The sequence below is a fragment of the Lissotriton helveticus genome, chromosome 5_1, assembly GCF_964261635.1.
Source record: "Lissotriton helveticus chromosome 5_1, aLisHel1.1, whole genome shotgun sequence".
Taxonomy (NCBI): Eukaryota; Metazoa; Chordata; class Amphibia; order Caudata; family Salamandridae; genus Lissotriton; species Lissotriton helveticus.
In genome coordinates this window covers 1,345,089,429-1,345,105,486 of record NC_136065.1, presented here as the reverse complement: position 1 = coordinate 1,345,105,486, position 16,058 = coordinate 1,345,089,429, and the positions used below count along the sequence as shown (strand labels likewise).

At 49.9% G+C, this 16,058-nt stretch overlaps 1 protein-coding gene across 1 annotated transcript in view; it reads right to left on the bottom strand.

Annotated features, from left to right (window-relative positions):
* The window catches only part of INAVA (innate immunity activator), a 115,400-nt gene extending 106,786 nt beyond the window's left edge, over positions 1 to 8,614 (bottom strand). Inside the window, exon 1 of the mRNA XM_078644228.1 lies at positions 8,500 to 8,614. The gene's annotated coding sequence lies outside the window, so the exon portion shown is untranslated. The remainder of the gene's footprint in view (positions 1 to 8,499) is intronic.
* Positions 8,615 to 16,058: the final 7,444 nt, after the last annotated feature.

The window sequence follows — 16,058 nt, the reverse complement described above, 5'->3', positions numbered from 1 at the left end:
GAGATGTTGCTGGACACATTAGGTTTATCTTAACTTTGTAAATCCCAAACATAATGGGAAATAGAGGCTCCTCGTTGAATTTTAATTTTCCTTTGACATTAACATCTGTAAATGCAGACGCTGGGAGGCCATTTAGCATTCGGCAAACAAGGCCATGTATGCTTACATTTACAACCAAGAAACTTTTAAGAATGAAACACAATACATATAAGCCTTAGTGTGGTTATAGAATGAACAGTCAAAACAAACGACAGATGAGGAAATTAAAACAATAGGTCCCTTGATACAGAAGCTAAAAAAATGCATTAGTCACCACTGCTTGATTTCTAGGAGCAGCTTATAAAAACGCGCCTTTTTTTTAAGTTTTCATAGCTACACCCACACGTTTCACAAGAGTGTCTGCATGCCGATGCGTGTAGGCCACACTGAGGATGGGAAAAGCAAAACTGCGTGTACCAGAAATCACAGACACCTGTCCCCCCTGGCGCAGGCCAACTTGGGTAAGGCGGTATTGCCTTGAGCCATGTAATATTGTGTATTTTGTGTTTAGCGCAGCTTTCGCGTGTGCAGGGCCTCCTAGCGCTAATGGGTGCCTCATTGTGACTGGTCATGCGAAAATCCGCTTGAATCAGAGACAAGAGCAGCGAGTGGGTCAGAACACAAAGATAATAACGAGTCCGGAGAGTAAGGAAGTAGATAAATTACCAAGTAACAGACAAGAGACGGGAATGTAAGCACTAGAATATGTAAACGCGAAGAATGACAGGAAGACACCCGAGAGCTCAAGCACAGTGGAAGAACAGAGCCAAAAAACAGGCACGAAAACTCCAAGGGCGACAGAAGCAGGGGTGAATAGTCACCCTACGGCCACAGCCATTGGCTGTGTGAAGTCATTTCCGCCAAACAGGAAGCAGCACGTTATAGACTTGGACATCTTTCCATACAGCTCACAACAAGCTTTAGTTTAGTCTGTGCTAAATACATATTCAGAGATGTGGCGAGAATAATGTGTGCTGTATTAACTCTGTTCTCTTTGCTGAGAGACTATGATTCATGAGAGGTGGTTTCTCGGGTGGCTCATAATGCCCCGCCCTTCCACCAACAGCAATAATAACAGCATAGTACTCTCGGTGCGTCCGTGCCTGTGGTTAATGATGTGTTGTTTTTTCACACATAGAACTTATAATCAAAGGTACTCAACCCAAGCACAAAGGGATACTTCTATGCAGTAAGATAACACCTCATTAAATCGGCCTTGTGAGTCTGGGTACAGCTGTTTTCCCCTTTGTTTGCCTCCATAAAGTGAATGTAAAGTACTCTAGGAGACAGTATGCAGAGATTTTTCATACTGGTTATTCTGTACTAGGGCAATAACATTGAATTTAACAATTGTGTTGTTGTATTAAGTGTGTGAATGTTTAATTATCAGTACACTTCTGTTTTATATAACAACACATTGTGACATAAAAACAGTTGCGAGGGAGTTACGTACAAACAGGGACCTCCTGAATCAGAAATTGTGAGTGGAGGCCAAACAGTTGTGCTTCCCCAGAGTTTGCCTATAAAGCATTCATAGGGTTAAGCAGGGTAGGCTTCAAGAGTCTGAATATTCATGTGGTAGAATAAATGATTCTGGAGGTGGAGTGGAAGGCACAGGCAGGGGCATAGCTTAGTCAGTTAGATGTTGGGGCTGAGTGGGGAGTGGACAGAGATTTCCCAACCATCGCTGGCATTCTGGATGGCAAACTGGATAAAAATAGTATTACATTTAAACAGCTTCTGTTGGAACTGGCCCTTTTTGCAGGGCTATCCCCTAACATTTTGCCGCCTTCCGCCTATTTTTTCTGACCTGTTTTTGTTGGTTTCGGGACTCTGGGCACTTTATCACTGCTAACCAGTGATTAAGTGCATATGCTCTCTCTCTAAATTGTATTGGTGATTCGTTTACCCATGGTTGGCATATTTTATTTATTTGTAAGTCCCTAGTAAAGTGCACCCGGTGTGCCCAGGGCCTGTAAATCAAATGCTACTAGTGGACCTGCAGCACTGATTACGCGACCCAGATGAGTAGCTCTGTAACCATGTCTCAGACCTGCCACTGCCATGTCCGTGTGTGCAGTTTTAAACTGCCATTTCGACCTTGGCAAGTACACCTACTTGGCAGGCTCAAACCTTCTCTTTTATTAGATGTAAGTCCTAAGGTAGGCCCAAGGCAGCCCCAAGGGCAGGGTGCAGTGTATATAAAAGGCAGGACAGGTACTATTGGGTTTTACATGTCCTAATAGTGAAAAAATGCTAATTTAGTTTTTCACTATTGCAAAGACTATCTCTCACGTGGGGTAACATGAGGATGGCCTTGAAATATCTTTTAAATGGAATTTCCCATTGGGCGCTGATAGAGATTTGGAGTTTGGAGTCTATGAACTCACAATTTAAAAGTACATCTATTGGTGAGGTTGGTTTTTAAATTGCATGTTTGAAAATGCCGCTTTTAGAAAGTGAGAGGAAAGGAGGGGTTTGGCCCTGTGGGAAAGAGGGTAGGTCGGGCCTATTGAAGTACCATGAAAAAGGGGTTTTACCTATGCCTCTTATAAGCACAATTATGCACGCATTTAATGAATCATACAGAGAAAACCACATTAATTAGTGAACTCTGACAATAATGTCATTCGCATTTAGGCTTTTATGCATTTAAATCTTTTCGAGAAACAAAGAAAGATACATAGTCAACTGTACTTTGAGCAAACATAAATTTTGCTAGGGAAAAGCATAAAGACACATTGTATGCAAAAATAGACACAAATGAATAAGTGCAAAATGAATTACAAATGATCAAAAGGTATTTACAAAAGTAACAAGTGTAACAGTATCATCCAGTCATATGCATCAATATATTAGAAAATAGCGTCTTATACATTCAATCAGAAATCCTGTCGCTGTCTAGTTATCAAGAAACCATTTCTAAAAAGTGCAGAAATGGAAAACAAAACTCAATTAAGACAAAACATGGCTTTTTGCCGACGCGTTTCGAAATCCAATGTGTGAATCATCGGATTCTCATCAGGGCGAGGAAATATATCCGTCGATACTGTTTAGGGGGAAACAAAAGGGGGAAGCGAGTTTAGAGGGCTGAGCCTTACATGAATATTAAAAGCGCTTATTCCCAATGAATGCACCAGATGGGTGCAACATACCTCATGCGACCAAAGGTGTATGGTCCCAAATAGTTATTTCAAAATCAGCTTTCAAAACTAGTCATCGGACACTGTGGATGTCAACCTGCAATGAAGCGACATAGCTACATCAGTAAATGCTGTGTAGCTGCTGGGAATTTGCAGCTTGGGGGGCAAAGAGGGAAATGTACATGGGTTCAATAGTTACCTTCGAATCCAGTGCGTTCAAGACTCGAGGTGCAAGGAGTTCAATTTCAATGATCTGTCCCGAAAATTATGCTACAAACAAAAATGAAAGTGGGCATTTTCTTGCTTAACCATTCTGTGCCTCTGCCTGTCTGTAGAATCCACATCTGGGTTAGGATGACAGCTGGGCTCTTGTGCATTCACTGTAGATAGTCAAACAAAGGGAGCTGAGGTGTGCCTTGTATATCCTGATTGACCATCAGCAGGCTGATAGGCCTTCCTGAGCTAGAGTGTTGGGAGGAGTTGTTACTGACACCTGAATTGGGCTGTGCCTGTCCTCAAACAAAGCTGTCTCCACTCCCCTTAGTGTGTCTGTAGCCAGGTCAGGGAAAGGCAGGGTCGTTTGCACTACAAAGACTTTACTTTGAAGTTTGCCTACTTCAAAGGCAGAAAGGGGTATAAATATTGGACTTCTGACTCTCAAAGCGGAACACTTCTAGACTTAAGGACATTCTGTCAGAAAGAAGAGCTGGATGTTGTAGGGGGGACTGCCACTCTGCCTGTCGCTTTGTTGTGCTGGCCTGTGGCTTACTGCTTCTGTCCTGGGAGTGTAAGGACTGGACTTTGCTTTCTGAATCCTTCTTTCAAGGTTGTCCAAGGACTTGTGTGTGCTTGCCTCCTGTTAAGAAGTCTCAGGGCCATCAAAGACTTCACCTAACAGGGCCCGGGCTCGTCTGCTGAGAGTCCTCACTAGCCAAGTGGTGCCAAATCCAGTCCAAGGGCCCTTGGAAGTGGAATCTGGTGAACGGAAGGAGAAAATCCATGCATTGACTCCCAGCATCTGTTTTTATCACTGCATCGCTGCAAACCTCGACGTATTGCTGCTGCCAATACTGGAGCGTGGATCCTGATCGGTACTTCCACCATGACTTTTATATTGCAGACTCCAGCTTTCCGTTGCAGCACGTCAGAAGGAATGCTGCAGCATGACGTTCGAGCACCACATCACCAAAGTCCATGACGCACTGCTTCAACTTTCACGCAGCGCCTGCTTAGTCACTGTGAAATCGATGCAGCACATCTGGAATTTCAACGCATCGTCCCAGGGTGCCGATCTCTTCATCGGCGTTGCCGAGCAGTAGGTAACTGAGGCCGCGTTTTCCGGAGAGCGACACATCACCTCCCCTTCCATTAAGGAACTGACGCATCACCTCCCCTGACAGTAAGGAACCGATGCATCACTTCCCCAGCGCACCAGTAAGGAACCAGCGCATCACTCTCCTGGCAGTAAGGAACTGACGCATCACCTCCCCTGGGAGTAAGGAACTGATGCATAGCGTTGCTTTTCCGGCACCTCACCTTCCCTGTGCCTGTTTCGTCTTTGAATTTTGATGCATCCAAGGTACTTAGTGCTAAAAAGTAATGCATCCATCGACATCTATGGACTACAATTACTTAACCTTTGAAAAGTTATATCTTTACTTCTGTATGTTGAATTTTTGTTGTTTTGGTCTTGTTTTATTTAGATGAATATTGACTATTTTTCTAAGCTGGCGTGAACTCCTTTTGTGGTGTTTTTACTGTGTTATTGTTTGTGGATGTACAAATGCTTTACACATTGCCTCTGAGATAAGCCCGCTTCTTCATGCCAAGCTATCAATGAGGTGAGCAAGAGTTATCTTAGCTGTGTGACTCCCTTACTTACCATTACCAGAGTGAGGGTCCCTACTTGGACAGGGTGCATACCACTGCCAACTAGAGACCCCATTTCTACCAGCTTCTCTGCACCACATGAAAGCCATCCCGTCCTTTGTTTTTTCTTGGCCTGTTTAGTGTGAGAAGGAAGAGGAGGGGTGGGTGTATACAATCTCTGTAGTTTCATAGAGATTTGTGTCTGCTATGAGGGCTGCTAATCTGAATGAAAACCCGACCACAGACACTCCCAGCTCAACTGGAGGCTCCTAGACCCAACTAAACAAACCAGAATCCAATTACTAGGGGAGTGTCACACCCCAAACACCCCCCCTGGAGCTATGTCCCTGGGGATCAGCCAACAGATCACAAGGTGTTGAGTAGTCAACTGGTGGTCTTGGAAGAGGGGATTATGGAGCAATCTCTCAATTGTTTGAATATGATAAATGAGCCAACAGAAGAGATGAAGTACTTAAGTCTCAGGTGGGGGCTGAAGTGTACCCAGAGCCAGTGCCTAATTTGAGCCAGTGATTTCCATGGCTTGGCACCAGAACTTAATTGTCAGCACTGGCTCTAGTGACTGTCCACCACATGGTAATGCTGTCTGTCAGATTTTGTGATGCCACAAGAGTGTTTACTATGTCAGTATACGTTACAAAATAGCAATTCCTGCCGCTCGCACATCATTATTATAGATTTGAGGGCCTGGAATCGTCTGAATTGTCACACTTGTAGGGGAGTGATGGTAAGCAGTTGGGTTGGTAGTGTAATTGGCAGAGTTGGCAGGAGCAATACGTGGTGCAGTGTCCAAGTGGTGCAGTGTCCAGTGGCTTCCCTTGAAGGGCCCTGGCGCCTACTCTCTTTTACACATCAAGCGCTGTACAGAGCTTACCTGCTGAGCTGAAAGTTAGGGTGAAGGAAGAACATGGGGGCTGCCAGGGTACTTGAGCAGAGAATGTGGGAATGTAGGGACCAGTTGTTTGAAGGTCTTCAGCATGAAGGAGCAGAGGACCAGAGTGTGCCTCGTGCTCCTGAGGCAGCATACCTTTCTGAGAGGTCGTGGCACGTGACTTCAGGCTTATGCAACTGGTACCACGTGACTGTCGCTCCTAACAAAACTCCTGCAAGGCTAGTCGGAGAAGGAAGAGAGGAGGGAAGTGTGCCCACCTGTTGGCCCTTGTCAGTACTGTGCATGTTGTAGGAAGTTATTGTATTGTAATTGCATTTATATAGCGCTCACTACCCAGACGAGGGGTCCAAGCTATTTGACAAACGAACCCTCAAAGCACCCCACCGGGGTCGGCAGAAATCAGGCTGGTAACTGCTAATCAACAGTACAGTGGTTGGAACTGAAGGTACCGGGTCATACAAACCTGTCAATCTCCGGTGCAAAAATAGAAACTGGAAACATGTCAATGAAAGGTGCAAGGAAGAAACACAAGCATCGTAGGCTTGCAGAAAGCCAGAAGGTAACTCAGTGAGTACGTCACCTACGACGCAGGTCTGTGGACAGCCTGATGTGACAGGGTTGTATCCAGGCAGGTCCAGTCAGACTTTCATGCTTCAGAGGTCCATAAAAAGAGCACCATTTATGTGGATGACAATGAACATTGCTATTGAAAATTAGAAATCGGTGCACGCGTGCTGTATATTACTGTTATGCAGCTAAAAACCTAACGTTCTATCTTACTTTTGCAGCTACTCCATAGAATAAATGCTTTCTCCCTGCAGCATGTACAGAAATTCTACCAAAGCCAGGCCGAGGTACTTTCATTGGGGGCCTCACAACCACCAGGTCTACCTCCTGGGCCAACCTTGATTTAGGTCGATTTAATGGTATAACCTCTACTGAAGAACAGACTACAAGCAAAGAGAAGGCTCGACTGTTGATAAAGCATCACACAATGTGCATAAGGGGAAAGATGCAATCAGATCAAGGCGCAGGACAAAAATAAAAAAGCACGGCCTTACAATCAAAAATGTAGTTAAAGCGGTTATGGCAAGCCAGAGGGAAATGCAGGATCTTTGAGCCTCTTATGAATCCACGAACTGTATAGGGCAGCAATGCAACGTGAACTACCACAAAGTGTTTACTGCGTGGAGGGGGCGGGGCATGATGGAAGTCACCAATAACGGGTTTTCGTTTTTTTCGCAAGGAAGGTGTTGCATCAGATAGTTAAAAGTTTGGAACCCAGCTACCTGCCTCTGTCGGGAGGATAATGTCTATCAGTGCTGCACAACACCCGGAAGTCATCAGTTCACCTGTTAGACACCTCCTGCCCCCCCCCCCCCCCCCCGGTAAAACAGACAGACCTATTGGGTTTTGCTGCAGACACCAGAGTGCATTCTGCAGGTCGATAGGCTGAACCTTTATCGCGTAGATACAGCCCTTGAAATGGGCACACGTGCACATTGGGGAAGCAAAGACATCTTCAGTATAAACCATTTCCTCCTGGAAACACACGGAGCATCAACACCTCAACGTTATCCCCTCCATCTCAGCGTCTGCTCCGAAGTAATGGAATACACCCCTTTCCAAAAAAGACTACGCCTGAAAAATAACTTACTCCTGACCCAGATCCATACTCCGATCCTCTACTGAGGGTAATGTGAACATTTGACTTGGAAACGTCGTAAAAATATATCCAAAATAAACCTATCTAACAAATGCCCACCCTGTCACACGGTATATAATGGGAATAATTATATAATATGTTTCGTAATTTCAGTATTGCAAGATTCCCCTCCTTCAGTACATCGATGTAAAGTGCCCTAACATCCATTTGGACAATATCCATGAAATAGAAAAAAACACTATGTATATGAATGCATAGACAACTAAACATGCATCTGACTGACATTGTGCTCTGTGATAACCCGCCAGTGGTCTCCCTCCCACCCGCGCTGTACCAGTAAACTCCCTACAGCAGATCAGACCGGGAGTCAGAGAGTTCACAGCCCTGATAAGTGACTGCAGAGTGGCGACCCGGCAGACACCCTTATCCCGGGGTATACAACACGTGCTTGAGTTACTTCTTAAGCATTGGCTGCCATCGTCCTAACGCTTCATGCCGCTTTCCCATTACATGTTGAGCTCTTCCTCCGCCGCAGGCGCATTAACTTACCAAACTACCCTACCAGGTTACAATAGGTGGTGGGCTACTCTGTTTCAAACTTGTCTTTATCCAGCATTATTCTTTTGCATTTCTTGCATAGTTCCTTTCGGCTACTTTCTTTCTCACTTTTTCCCCTGTACTTGTTTTCCATTTGTTTTACTCGTCACTTTTCTACTTGTTTGAAACTTTTCTTTTCTCTCTGTTGTGACTTGTATAATTTGGCACCTGGCTGCATTCCTTTTTTCAATCTACTTTTCTTTCATTTGTTAACGGGTCCTTTCTTTAATTTTCTCTAAAGCTCACAGAATTTCAACGTAGTTTTTAACTCTTACCTTATTTTGCTGGTGAGATCGCTGGTTGCTGCCCCTCCGCCACAAGGGAGCCTGTCCCGCAGAGCTCCCACCGCCGATACTGCGACGCCTGAGCAGCAAGTTAGGACCATCAGATCCTGGGACATCTGTGCGCGGATTATACCAACTGCCAGTGGAAAAGGGGGGCGCGAACTCCCTCCAGAAGCTGCCTCGAAACGACAAACCACTTGAACGGACAGGCCCCCTGGCGAGTGGCGTTCACAGCTTCAGGGAGAGGTGTGTTTCTTCCTTCTAAAAGGGGCTAAACTATGCGGATCGTTGAGATGTCAGACTCCCCCATGCATGCTCCCCCCAATCCAGGCTCTGAATCCCACTGCCCTTGTCTCAGAACGCAGTCCCTTTAGAGTCAGGACAATGGCGGCCCCCACTGGAGCCCATTCTGCTCCTGGGCCCAGGGGTTAAGGTCTGAAAGAATGGACGAGGGAGGGGGCAGTAAAGTTTTTATTCCCTCTTTTTCTAGCGCTTCAATAGAAGTGTGTGAGGCAGCTGGCCATTCTTTACCAGTCCTGGTGATAAATGGCCAGCCGCCTGCCAGGCCTGTCCCAGCCCATGGGTGCAGACCCCAAAGTGTGCTGGGGAAAGATGTGCACGCCCGGTGTGCACTGCAGGCTGGGAAACCACAGCACGGCTAGCGGAGTGAAGGGAGAGTAGGCACACATTTCTAGGAACCAAATGTTCGCAAACTCATATTTGAGACTTTTTAAAACATTTTTTCGAAGTACAGTAAAAGAATTATTACCAATTTTGCAACGTCATCGGGGTCGTTAGTAACACTGAGAAACTAGCTAAAAGTGATGCTGTGTTGCAAGGAGAAGGGTCGAGACTTCACATCCGGTGAAGGATGTTTGAGGTTTTCTGAGATGGGTGGATGCACTCAGCTGTTGAGATCTGTCTGCAACCTGCAGGCTACTCGTTCCTCTCCCACCTTTGCACCGAGGTTGTGGGACACCCCCGCGCCGCACGGCCACCAGCTACTGCGTGTGCCCCTGCCCGCCCTCTGCCTCGCGCTGCCTCGTCTGCCGGCTGCCGCCGCTGCGAGTGTTGTTTTCGCTTGTTTTGCCTGCTCTTTGTGCTTGTTTTGTGATTCTCTGCGTAACTCTCTTTTTTCCCCGTTTCTTTCAGTAATTTGTGCTTGTTTTGTGATTCTCTACGTAACTCTCTTTTTTGCCCGTTTTTCTCGGTAATTTGTGCTTGCTTTTGTGATTCTCTGCGTAACTCTCTTTTTTCCCCGTTTCTTTCAGTAATTTGTGCTTGTTTTGTGATTCTCTGCGTAACTCTCTTTTCTCCCCGTTTTTCTCGGTAATTTGTGCCTGTTTTTGCACTTATTTCCGTGTCAGCTCCTTCCTTGTCCTCCGCCTACCGCGCCGCCCCCCGCCCTCCCTTCCCGCCACCGCCGCTTGTCCCCGCCCCTTTTGTCTTCTGTATCCCTCCCCGCTCCCGCCTCCCAGCTGCCCCGCCCACCCGCGCACTTCGCCTTAAATGGCGACCGTGCGAACGCGCAGCGTTGACGCGCAGCGGGCGCGCCGATTGTGCGCCAAAGGCGCGCCAAAGGTAAGCCCGTCTGCGCCCGTCCGCGCCTGGACCGCGCCCAGCGCCAGGACCCCTGGCCCCCACCGACGGAAGCCGACCCGACGAACCTACAGCGCCGCCGACCTCACCGCACTCAACACCGGCCACATCCCAGGATGTCACCGAGCCGCCCCGAAGCACACCCACGGACCCTTCAGCTGCCTCGCCTGCAAGTTCTCCTGCATCCGGACCTTCCCTGCACCCGACAAACCGAACTCCAGCAGCACCCACCTCAAGTGCATCCTGCTCAACACCCGCTCCATCCACAGACACGCCGTAGAACTCTGGAACCTGCTCGACACCACCGCTCCCGACGTTGCCTTCATCACCGAGACCTGGATGAACTCCTCCTCAGCCCCTGACATCGCCATCGCCATCCCAGAGGGCTACAAGATCACCCGGAGGGACCGCGACAACCAGACCGGAGGAGGCATCGCCATCATCCACAGAGACACCATCCGCATCACGACCAACACCGACGACACCCTCACCACCGCGGAACACCTGCACTTCCAGATCCACACCAACCCGAAGACCACCCTCAGAGGCACCCTGATCTACCGACCCCCGGGACCGCGCACACGATTCAGCGAGGACATCGCCGACTTCGTCAGCCCGCACGCTCTCCCCTCCGCCGACTACATCCTCCTGGGGGACCTCAACTTCCACCTGGAGAACAACAACGACCGCAACACCACCACCCTGCTCGACAACCTCGACAACCTCGGACTCAAGCAACTGGTGACCACCCCCACCCACCTCGCCGGACACACACTCGACGCCGTCTTCTCATCCAGCAAAGACGTCACCTTCAGCCACGCAACAGGACTCCACTGGACGGACCACAGCTGCGTCCACTTCACCTTCAGAAGAACGACGATCCACCACCTCCAGCAACAGGTTGCCCGAAGAAGCTGGAACAAGATCACAGCCGACCAGCTCACCGCCTCCCTGAGCCAGCACCCTCCCGCCAACTCAGCGAACCCCAGCCAGGCCGCCGACAACCTCACGAAGTGGATCAGCAACTGCGCGGACGAACTCGCCCCTCTAAGGACCCCGCCCAGCAGACCCTGCAGCAGAAAAACACCATGGTTCACCGACGAACTCAAGTGCTCCAAGAAGAACTGTCGAGCCCTCGAGAAAGCCTGGAGAAGGGAACCAACGACGGACAACATGACCACCCTCAAGCTCGCCACCCGGAAACACCACCAACTGATCCGCGCCACCAAGAAAAATGCATACAAGGACCGGCTGGACAACAACGCACACAACTGCAAGGAACTCTTCAACATCGTGAAAGAGCTCTCCAACCCCAACGCCGGAAACAACGACATCACACCGTCGCAAGACCTCTGCAACTCCCTCGCGTCCTACTTCCACAACAAGATCACGGACATACACAACAGCTTCAACAACCAACCAACGCAAGCCACAACCGCTACGACGCCACCATCCACCACCCTCCGCACCTGGACCCCGATCAGCACCGAAGACACCATCCGCACCATGAACTCCATCCATTCCGGATCTCCGACTGACCCCTGCCCTCACCACGTCTTCAACAAGGCCGACGCTGTCCTCGCACCCCACCTGCGGGACATCATCAACACCTCCTTCGACTCCGCCACCTTCCCTGAGAGCTGGAAGCACGCCGAACTCAGCGCTCTCCTCAAGAAACCCACAGCAGACCCCACCGACCTCAAGAACTACCGTCCCATCTCGCTCCTCCCGTTCCCGGCCAAAGTCATCGAGAAGACCGTCAACAAACAGCTGGCCGCCTTCCTCGAGACGAATGGATCCCTCGACCCCTCACAGTCCGGCTTCCGAGCGAACCACAGCACCGAGACCGCCCTCATCGCCGCCACCGACGACCTTCGAACTCTGATGGACAACGGAGAAACAGCGGCCCTCATCCTCCTGGACCTCTCCGCGGCTTTCGACACTGTCTGCCACCGCACCCTAGTACAGCGCCTCAGCAACATCGGAATCCAGGAGAAGGCACTGGAATGGATCACCTCCTTCCTCGACGGAAGAACACAAAGAGTCCGCCTACCACCGTACAAGTCGGAGGCCACCAAAGTCATCTGCGGCGTACCCCAAGGATCCTCGCTGAGCCCAACCCTCTTCAACGTCTACATGAGCCCCCTCGCGGCCATCGCACGCCAACACAACCTGAACATCATCTCCTACGCCGACGACACCCAGCTGATCCTCTCCCTGACCAACGACCCCGCCACCGCCAGAGCCAACCTGCACGAAGGGATGAGAGACGTAGCCGAATGGATGACGACCAGCCGCCTGAAACTGAACTCAGACAAGACGGAGGTACTCATCCTGGGCTCCACGCCCTCCGCCTGGGACGACTCCTGGTGGCCCCCCGCCCTGGGCACCGCACCCGAACCGACGGACCACGCACGCAACCTGGGCTTCATCCTGGACTCCTCCCTCTCCATGACCAGGCAAGTCAACGCCGTCTCCTCGTCATGCTTCAACATCCTGCGCATGCTACGTAAGATCTTCCGGTGGATCCCCACCGAGACGAGGAAGACGGTCACCCAAGCCCTCGTCACCAGCCGACTGGACTACGGCAACGCCCTCTACGCCGGAACTACTGCCAAACTCCAGAAGAGACTCCAGCGGATCCAGAACGCCTCGGCCAGACTCATCCTCGACATCCCCCGACGCAGCCACATCTCCGGACACCTGAGAGATCTGCACTGGCTCCCGGTCAACAAGAGAATCACCTTCCGGCTCCTCACCCACGCGCACAAAGCCCTACACGACCAAGGCCCGAGCTACCTCAACAACCGGATCAACTTCTACACTCCCAAGCGCCTCCTCAGATCAACCAACCACGCCCTCGCCGCCGTCCCCCGCATCCGAAGAGCGACAACAGGAGGAAGATCCTTCTCCTACCTGGCCGCCAAGACCTGGAACTCACTCCCGACCAATCTGCGCCTGACCCAAGACCACCTCTCCTTCAGGAAGAAGCTCAAGACCTGGCTGTTCGAGCAGTAGCGGCACTCCCCCCCCCCTCCCAGCGCCTTGAGACCCTACGGGTGAGTAGTGCGCTCTACAAATGACCTGATTGATTGATTGATTGATTGAGGTTCCTCCAAGGAGTGGCAGTACACTGACTGGGATTCTAAAAGATTTCTAAGTTACAGTGCTTCAAGGCTGCGAGTCAGAGGTAATTAGCACCGTAGGTACTAGCAGGGTGCACTCGTGTGGCGGCTTTCGGATTCTGCCCTCAATTTTACGAAGCATTTGACTGAAGTCTCTTGTTAATAGCAACTCTTCAGTCTTCATTACTTTAAAATACGTCTGAGTATAACTTCAGCGAGTCACAAACGGGACGAAACGTGCCTGCTGTAATTGAACGTTTCTAAAGGATGTTTGTCTTCTGTTGACAAAGTTGGTTATTATATAGTAACACTTAATTTGGACAACGCAAACCAGCTTTTTATATACGTCTTAAGCCCACTGCACCCAGCTACGCATTTTCCTGTTACATACCTCTCAATTCAAAGCAGTGACCATCAAGTTAAAAACTAATCTCTACAGCGGGCACACTGAGCCATTTTGCCAGATACAATCATGATGACATTTTCTTATCTTTTGCTGTCAATCTGTCAAGCTACAACAAGTAGACCTTTCTCCAAGAAAAATTGCTTAGAGACCGTTCCAGTGAGTTCCGTTCTTCCGGGGTCAAAAGGCTTGGTAAATGACCTCGGAAGGTCATGTGATGTTCCATGCGATAGATACCATGACAGTGGAAGAGTGTGCGTAAAATAAATGACACATAACAATAATCATGTATGTGCCCTGAACTGGTCTTTTGTATTATTACAGAAAAATACGGTACAGATGTGTATACATAATGAATTGGACCCCACAGAAAATCTTTAAACAAGCATTGAAAATGCAATAGGTCTCGCAATAGAAGAGTTTGACATTTTTCGTTTTGCAAATGGATGAGTGGCGTTGCGTGGATGAGTGGCGTTGCGTGGATGAGTGGCGTTGCGTGGGTGAGTGGCGTTGCGTGGCTGAGTGGCGTTGCGTGGCTGAGTGGCGTTGCGTGGCTGAGTGGCGTTGCGTGGCTGAGTGGCGTTGCGTGGCTGAGTGGCGTTGCGTGGCTGAGTGGCGTTGCGTGGGTGAGTGGCGTTGCGTGGGTGAGTGGCGTTGCGTGGGTGAGTGGCGTTGCGTGGGTGAGTGGCGTTGCATGGGTGAGTGGCGTTGCATGTGTGCGTGGCGTTGCGTGTGTGTGTGGCGTTGCGTGTGTGTGTGGTGTTGCGTGTGTGAGTGGCGTTGCGTGTGTGAGTGGCGTTGCGTGTGTGAGTGGCGTTGCGTGTGTGAGTGGCGTTGCGTGTGTGAGTGGCGTTGCGTGTGTGAGTGGCGTTGCGTGTGTGAGTGGCGTTGTGTGTGAGTGGCGTTGCGTGTGTGAGTGGCGTTGCATGGCTGAGTGGCGTTGCGTGGGTGAGTGGCGTTGCGTGGGTGAGTGGCGTTGCGTGGGTGAGTGGCGTTGCGTGGGTGAGTGGCGTTGCGTGGGTGAGTGGCGTTGCGTTGTTGAGTGGCGCTGAGTGGCGTTGCGTGGCTGAGTGGCGTTGCGTGGCTGAGTGGCGTTGCGTGGGTGAGTGGCGTTGCGTGGGTGAGTGGCGTTGCGTTGTTGAGTGGCGTTGCGTTGTTGAGTGGCGTTGCGTGTGTGAGTGGCGTTGCATGTGTGAGTGGCGTTGCATGTGTGAGTGGCGTTGCATGTGTGTGTGGCGTTGCATGTGTGTGGCGTTGCATGTGTGTGTGGCGTTGCATGTGTGTGTGGCGTTGCATGTGTGTGTGGCGTTGCGTGTGTGTGTGGCGTTGCGTGTGTGAGTGGCGTTGCGTGTGTGAGTGGCGTTGCGTGTGTGAGTGGTGTTGCGTGTGTGAGTGGCGTTGCGTGTGTGAGTGGCGTTGCGTGTGTGAGTGGCGTTGCGTGTGTGAGTGGCGTTGCGTGGGTGAGTGGCGTTGCGTGGGTGAGTGGCGTTGCATGGGTGAGTGGCGTTGCGTGGGTGAGTGGCGTTGCGTGGGTGAGTGGCGTTGCGTGGGTGAGTGGCGTTGCGTTGTTGAGTGGCGTTGCATGTGTGTGTGGCGTTGCATGTGTGTGTGGCGTTGCATGTGTGTGTGGCGTTGCATGTGTGTGTGGCGTTGCATGTGTGTGTGGCGTTGCATGTGTGTGTGGCGTTGCGTGTGTGTGTGGCGTTGCGTGTGTGAGTGGCGTTGCGTGTGTGAGTGGCGTTGCGTGTGTGAGTGGCATTGCGTGTGTGAGTGGCGTTGCGTGTGTGAGTGGCGTTGCGTGTGTGAGTGGCGTTGCGTGGGTGAGTGGCGTTGCGTGGGTGAGTGGCGTTGCGTGGGTGAGTGGCGTTGCGTGGGTGAGTGGCGTTGCGTGGGTGAGTGAATGGTTAGCTGTTGCTTATGCGACGTATAGCACTTAATACTAAAGTAGGCAGACCTTAGCCTTTGTGAGAATAATAGCAAAATAAAAATAAAAACCAGATCAAGTCAAGGACGCAAACGGCACCATGCTATTGTTTATTTACTCAGATGATTTGCATAAAAATGTAACTTGTGAGCACGTTTCTCTAACTCTCCAATAATCCCATTACAACACTTTGCACAAATGAGATTGGGACTCATCCTTCCGAAGTCGAGAAAAATGTGCAACGCTGTGTTGTAGTTAATTTTTTTAATTAACAAAATGCAAATAATGTGGAGAGATTTCAAGTGATTCAGGAATGGGCGCCCGTGTAAAGAGAAAGTACGGCCGGCCTGGGCGGTGATGGAGACCAATTAATGGCACTTAAGACAACTTAACGAAAATTTCTGGAAAGGTAGAGAAGAATTGAAAACTTTAACAAGCAGTGAGACATACAGCTTATATTTTGGATGCACTCTGTTAAAACGCAGCAAATTATTTGAAA